The sequence below is a fragment of the Ipomoea nil genome, unplaced genomic scaffold (assembly GCF_001879475.1).
Source record: "Ipomoea nil cultivar Tokyo-kokei standard unplaced genomic scaffold, Asagao_1.1 scaffold2280, whole genome shotgun sequence".
Taxonomy (NCBI): domain Eukaryota; kingdom Viridiplantae; phylum Streptophyta; class Magnoliopsida; order Solanales; family Convolvulaceae; genus Ipomoea; species Ipomoea nil.
Genome location: NW_017618708.1, coordinates 3,583,635 through 3,591,528, shown reverse-complemented (window position 1 = coordinate 3,591,528; position 7,894 = coordinate 3,583,635).

Genomic DNA, 7,894 nt, shown 5'->3' with positions numbered 1-7,894 from the left:
GCCAAATGAGATACAGGAAATATAATAAAACAATAGACAAAATGACGTTTTTCGATTTATTCTTCTCTGTTATTGCCTTCATTTGGAATATTAAATGCAAGGTGAAAATATAAATTTTAGCCTTTTTAGGGAAAAGGTCAATTTTTTTTTTTAAAAAAAAAAAAGAAAAAGGTCAAATAATTAAGCCCTTAAACTTTATTCAAAAAGTCAATTAAACTCTTAAATTTTTAGAAGTTGCAATTAAACCAACAAACACGTTATTTTGGAGCAATGAAACCCACTAACCTGTTGACGACTTGTAATTGCAGGTAAATTAGGTGTTTAGCAAACTCCGGTGAACCTCCCGCAAACATCCGGCCAAATTTCGGTAAGCTAGGTCAAATACTAGCGACCGGCAACCGTCAATGGTCACGGTCACGTTCTGCCGGAGAAGGCAACCAACTTGGTCGCCTTCTCTGACAGAACGTGACCGACGACCATTGACGATCGCCGGTCATTAGTATTTGATCTAGTTTGCCGGAATTTTCGTATAATGAGGTTGAACATTTTACATTTATATATGTTGTTTTTCGAATGCTTTATACATGTTGCTACTCTTTTTCATTGATATCTTGTGATATGGTTCATAAAAATTAAAAAAAAAAAAAAAAGAGTTTGTATATGAAATTTCTATTTTGGCATTGCATTCACTAGTCCAAATAAAGACAATAAAGAAGAAAGAGAACACTCAGATAATGTACATATAAAAATAATACATATAGTTGTGACAAATTTCATGCATGTTACTAGTTGAGCTGTCCATACGGATAAATAATAAGTTGATATGATATCTTTATAAATCTATTTTTATTTTTCTTATTATTTATTAATCAAAACAAACTCTTAATTTTATTTCCATTAATTTAGAATATTTATAAATTTAACATTTTGCATTTGATAGTAATTTTAATATAAGTTCTAAATATCACTAATACTAAATTAAATATTATTCTAGTACGAGGGTGTATTAAATTTGAGACATTATTTAGGGTTAAGTTACCTATCAAACGATAGATATAGGTTCAACTTCTATACCCTCATCTATAGGTCCATTAAATTTAGCAGATTGACATTGTAACTACCTAGCTAGATGTGGTTGGGAGAATGAGGATGAGTTGTTATACCATGGACTTGAAAGGTGGTTCATAGTCCTAAACGACGTATAAATTGTATATTTTTAGTATTGAAATTGTGAACTAGTAGAATATAAATTGTGTTTCTAAGTCAAAATATATAACATCAGTAGAGGGAAATTTGTTAATATTGTGTAACAAACTGCAGTATTTGAAAGAAACTTGTGAATACAAAACAAGGTAATCAATTACATATATGTTAACATTATGTGTTCATACTTCATAGTATACAAATTGTGAAATTTTAAAAGGTAATTTGTGAACATTTGAACCCGGGTCCACATAAATAATTTTGCGGAGAATGATTAATTAAAGCAATTCATTACACCGATTGTTCTCTAAAAAATCATTTGAATAAGTTGTATTTGGTTAGAATGATAAAAGCGATTTACGAAACGGTTAATAACTTTCAAATGAAAGTGTAGAGGTTCAATGTAAGCAATATAACTACTCCCATCTCATCGTACTCTCAATCACACCTTAATCTTTTATGTTAATTTTAAGGGAAATGATTAATCTAATGAGTAAAATTTTCTTAACATGTCCTTATTTATTGGCGAAAAAAAGAGAGAAATAATTAAAATTTGAACTATGGTAGAGACCCTACAAAAACTCTTAAATTTTTATCACTTGCTGATGTAACAAATTTTAATAAATTGAGGTTTAAAATAGAAATAAAGAAAAAATAACTATACAAAAATTGTCATACTAGAAAAGTGGCAAAAATGTAGTTGATCGATTTTGTATGAAGCATTTTCTATAGAAGTTACGATTCACTTTTTCTTAATCAATCAAAACATGATATGTCACTAGAGAGTAAAAAAATAAGATAAAGGTAAATGTAATATTACTCTCTTAATATATAATACAATGCAATATATTTGCTTAATTTAGGTCAGCAAAATAAAAGAAAAATACAATATTGAGGTCAGCATATTGGTGGTTTTCGTTAGAAACGTATTTGTCAACTTTCATTAGCTAATGCATGCATCTCTCTATTTCGGTCGAATATTATCAGCAAGCCACATACTATATATATATATATATATATATATATATATATATATATATAAAGGAACTATCATATGAAAATGAAGTGAGATTTGAACCGTTGATATAATTTAGATCAACTATTCAGAATGAAGGATTTTTATTTTTTAAACATGATTCAATTCCTAAAGTTATCTTCATTTAGTTTTTAAAGTTATACATATTAAGTTCAATGTTATGCACCTAAAGGCTGAAAATTATGCACATGTAATTGTAAAGGTATACGGCTAAGGCAGCAAAGTTATACATCTGATGATTAAAATATATGCACTCGTATGCAAAACTCTATGCACCTTATAGTATGCACCCAAAGATAGAACAATATGCACACAAAGAAGTAAAATTATGCACCAATATATATATATATATATATATATATATATATATATATATATATATATATATATTCACTAGAAGATAAATCATGCACTCGAAGAAGGAACAATATGCACTCAAAGAAAGATTAAGATGCACCCAAAGAAGGAACAATATAGGTTAGAAAAAGTATAGAAAATGTCGTAGGTTTTGGCTACGTTATTGTAGGCTGGACAGGAGAAAGAAGGGAATTAAGGAATCTGTGACGTGTACAAGACACTGTCTTAAAAGTAATTTGCCGGAGACTGTGCGGTCTTTTATTCTGATTGCTTTCGACTGACTAACACATACCTACTGCGATTAAATTTTCACAATTAAATCGCAGGCGAACCTGACTTGAATTGCTCAAACGGGAGAGGAGAAGATAAGAGCGAATGAAGGTGCATTTTAGAGCTCAGGGAAGGCATGTATTTATAGTCTAAAAAATAACTGTCTCCCAATTCCCAGCCACAGAAATTCCACATAAAAAGCATATCAAACCAACAGTTTGCATAGTAGTAGGGCACGAAAGTGAGAGACTTACTCTGACTCCACAAATTAATTCTAGACAGGAATATTACTTCACAAAAATAATTCTAGACATGAAAATTTAACAAAAAACTCAGAAATAATAAAATAGTAGACGCATAACAAGTTTCCCCTTTTCTGTCCCTCCATAATATTTCAAATGTTCAAAATAGGTTGGTATTAAAAAGGAGGGAAAAGGTTTCCAGTGAAAGCAATGTGGATGAATGAGAGAAAATGCACCTCCTACACCTTATTGAATGTAATATTCACCATAAGATAAACCATGCACTCGAAGAAGGAATAATATGCATCCAAAGAAGGAACAATATGCACCCAACGAAGGAAAATAATGAATCAAAAAAAAAAAAAATTGAACTTACACTAAATTACCATAATGTTACCGTATTTTTTTAAAGTTTTTCTTCATTCTGGATGCTGGATCTAGAAAAGCAATGATTGAGATTTTACTTCACTTTTCACCTATATGACCCCCTTCGCATCTGATGAGAACAAGGTCCTCTTGTAAAAAGTGAAGATTAATCTAAGCCATCTATTTGGGTTCATCAATGGTTGATGATGGTTTTAGTAAAAAAAAATACGGGGTCAAATTTATAAGGGAAAATTGCACTTTTCGTCCCTAAGTTATATGATAATTGTAGAATTCGTCCATGAGTGTTGGTCATGCTCACTTTTCATCCCTAAGTTATTATTGGCGTTGCACTTTTTGTCCTTTCGTGCTCACTTTTCGTCCATGAGTTATACTAAAATTGCAAAAATTTTGTTCCTAATGTTTTATTAGTAAATGGACGAAAAGTGCAACATTAATGATAACTTAGGGACAAAAAGTGAGAATGACAAACATTTAGGAACGAATTCTACAATTACCCTATAACTTAGGGACGAAAAGTACAATTTTCTCATTTTATAATTATTGAAAACTTTTAAAAGTGAGGCTCATTTTATAATTATTGCCAACTTGAAATTAAAGATTAGTAATGGTTAAATCCTACCCTTTGATTCCTCAAGATGGAGTGTTTGGATGTGCACTCTTAGTCATCAGTACGTGGATATACTTTCAAACTTGTCTTAATGCACAACAAAAGTTCAACAAAAATTCTATTGCATTTTCACAAATTTTCAACATTTTCCATCAAATTATTATAGATGAACAGATCAAATTAGTTCATATCTTTTACCCAAAAAAAAAATTTTTGTAAAAATTTTGTTCTTATTTGATCCTAATTATATATACTTAAATTATACCAAGACTATGTGGTCTAATGGTACCCGGGTTGAACTTCCATTTGGAAGGTTATGAGTTCAAGTTTTGTGTTTCAATAGGTTGAGAAAGTATATGAACAGATACTACAATATAATAGAGCCAGTAACATTCAAAAAAAAAATGTATCTATCTATATATACTTAAATTAAATTTAATAATTAATACTAGATATTGTTTATCCAAAATTTTAAAAATCTCAAGTTGCAGTCCTTGTTTTACATTAATTACAATATTAGATTGTACTTATCTGGAGTAGGTTTAAATTAATATAGGCATTATTCCTTAAAGTTTAAGGAAGTTTTTCATAAATCTTTTTTAGAAAACCATGCACTTTTTTGAGATTCCCAAACTAAATAAAATTGTTTAGATCTCCAAAAGTTATTTTTGAAGTATGAGAAGTAATTTTAAATGTTTTAAAATCTCTAAAAATCAACACATAACGGGTAAGGTCGGGTACATTTGAGAGGATAGCTGAGAAAGAGTGTATTGCATAAATTATTCTCTAAAATGTTCTCTTAGATAAAGAATAGTTATATCAATTAAATTGAATGGATCAGTCCAATTGCTAAAATTTCAATTGAAGGGATAAGATTATAGTTGAAATTGCCTAATCGGTCTAAGTTAATTATTACTGTCATCGCTTTAACTATTTCAAGCTCATCAATTTCTTAAAAATAGTGTAAGCTACGTTAGAGCAACCACATCAATGCATAATGGGAGAATAATGTCAGAAATTAGTGCCATGTGGAAGAGAGAGAAGGAAGAAAGAGAAAAATGGGATCCTCCGCAAATGTGGGGAGATTTCAGAAATGTGGGACCCACCATAATTTTTAATCATGTGTTACAGCCATGCGTGGCTGTCACTTCTGCGACTGCACGCGCCAGGCGCCCCTGACAGTTAATAAAATAGTATTATTTTTATTTAATTTTTGTTTTTTCTTTTTTTCTTTTTCCTTTTTTCTTTCTCTTCCCATTTTCTCTATCCTAATCACTCTTACATTATCCCCCAATTCTCCCCAACCATAATAGGGGGATAATGTCATAACAATTATGTTGAGTGGGGTTAATAGCAAATGTAGAGTGGAGTGGAGTTATTTGAGGAGATATTTGTCCTGCAAAACACAAAATAATGTCAGGAAAAAAAAAAAAAAAAAACAACACAGATGCTGTGCGCGTTTGCGCACAGCCAAGTGCCACACGGGCGCGTGCACTACACGCGCCCGTGTGGCACGTCAGGCGCGCTGTCAGCGCGCCTGACAAAGGCTTTATTTTTTTATTTATTTTTTTTAAATCAGTTTTCTATTATTATTTTTTTCTTTTTTTTTCTCCCCTCCCACATTCTCTTTCCTAATCACTCTTACATTATCCCCTCATTCTCCCCAATTGATGTGGATGCTCTTAGATGAGAAAGTTTTAAACCTAAATGATGATATTTTTTTCTCTTTATTTAATGATGAATTGTTGCCACTAATTCAACCATCTAATGTTGGCATTGGAGATTGGAATATAATAATGTACGTATATATGTACTCCATATAAAAAGAAACCAGAAAAGAAAAAGTATCTTTCTAAAAGGTGAAAAGATAGTTGGATTCCTTTCAGTGCAAGAATGAAGCATTTATTAGTTTTAGAACAGTAAAATTATAACATTTTTTTTTTAAAGTTTTTATTTTTATTTTTATTTTTTTGTTTCTAAAATTCTGTACTGCTTTTACATGCATGCTTATCTGCTGGAGCTAAGAAAAGATGGAATCCATTCCTCAAGATAATGTTGATATGAGAATCTGAGAATAAGGAATTATGGAATGAGATCAATTGCACATCCACTTTTCCTTTTCTTGCAAATTAATTGCAATGCCTAATACCTTATCCTAGCGATAATTATTACTCCGTAGTTTTTATTGCATATTCTTTTCATAAAGCAAAATATTTTTTTGGTTAGAAGTGGGGAAATGGGAATAGAAAACAAATGTATATATGTGTAATATATGATGATATATTTTATATATTAAAAAGAATGTTATTAAATATAATTAGGCAAGATTTCAATGTAATAATATTTCGACATTGGTACGGTACTCAAGCCAAGATCCAATTTTCACCATAAAAGTTAGCTCATGTCTTATGAGTAGATATTTGGCCCCAATTTAAGTATCACTCCACAATCTCTTGTAGAGACGAGGTGAGATCATATCAGACATTTCTATTACTATTATATTGAGTACTATTAGCAAGAAAATGACATGCATGTGACCGTTGTTGATTCGAGTCAGGTAAAAATGCATTTGAATTCACCTAATTCAGATAATAAATTTCATATATTTATACATTCCAAATGGATAATGTGTTAATAAGAAGTTGATTCTTAAATTATACCAATAAAGTTGAGAAAACAAGCTTTTTAAAACTTTGTTTATTAAATAATATCTTACAACTTTTAAATAGATTCCAACTTTTTAAAATATGTTAGGAGTTCAAATCATGGACCCAAAAAATGAGCCAATCGTTATACCGTGCACCATGGCGTCCTGCGCATCCAAAACGACGTCGATTTGTTAAGTTGTTAAAAAAAAATCATCTGTTTTGAATGCACATAAACTCATAACAGAATACACATAATCTAACATAATACATAATACACATAAACTTTTAATTAAATACACATAATGGAGTTTGGTTAACATAATACACATAAACTCTTAATTAAATACACATAAACTCATAACACAATACATATAAACTTTTAACTGAATACACATAATGGGGTTTGGTTAACATAATACACATAAACTCTTAACTGAATACACATAAACTCATAACACAATACACATAAATTTTTAACTGAATACATATAATAGGGTTTGATCATGAAACACGCGCGTTTGGTGCCTGGGCACACATTGCTATGTGCGCCGTAGTGCACGATATAAATTACCAAAATGAGCTCTATAGGCTGATTAATGTCTTAAGATTTGGGACTATATCTACAAAATTATATGATAATGTTTGTTGAGCATACAATATAGGGTAACACGTACTTGTGTGACACCGTCTCATGAGACACAATCTGTGAGACGAGTCAGATATTTGATTAATGAGTTGAAATCTTTAACCTTATTAATCAAAGATTCGACCCGCCTCACGGATTAAGACCCATGAGACGGTCTGACACAAATTTTTGCCTTTAATATCAGCTAATAAATGTGTAATTTCATTATCATTTTAAATTTTTAGGTAAGATGGAATAAAACTTTTAATTTATATATATATATATATATATATATATATATATATATATATATATATATATATATATATATATATATATATATATATATATATATATATATATAAAAGATGCGGGTATAGGTTTCCCGTGCGGTTGACGCACTTTAAGCATTAAAATTGCGCACCTTAAACACACAAATAAAACACCTTAAGAATACAAACCACGCACCTTAAGCACACAACAAAGCACCTTAAGAACACAAACCAAGCACCTAAGATT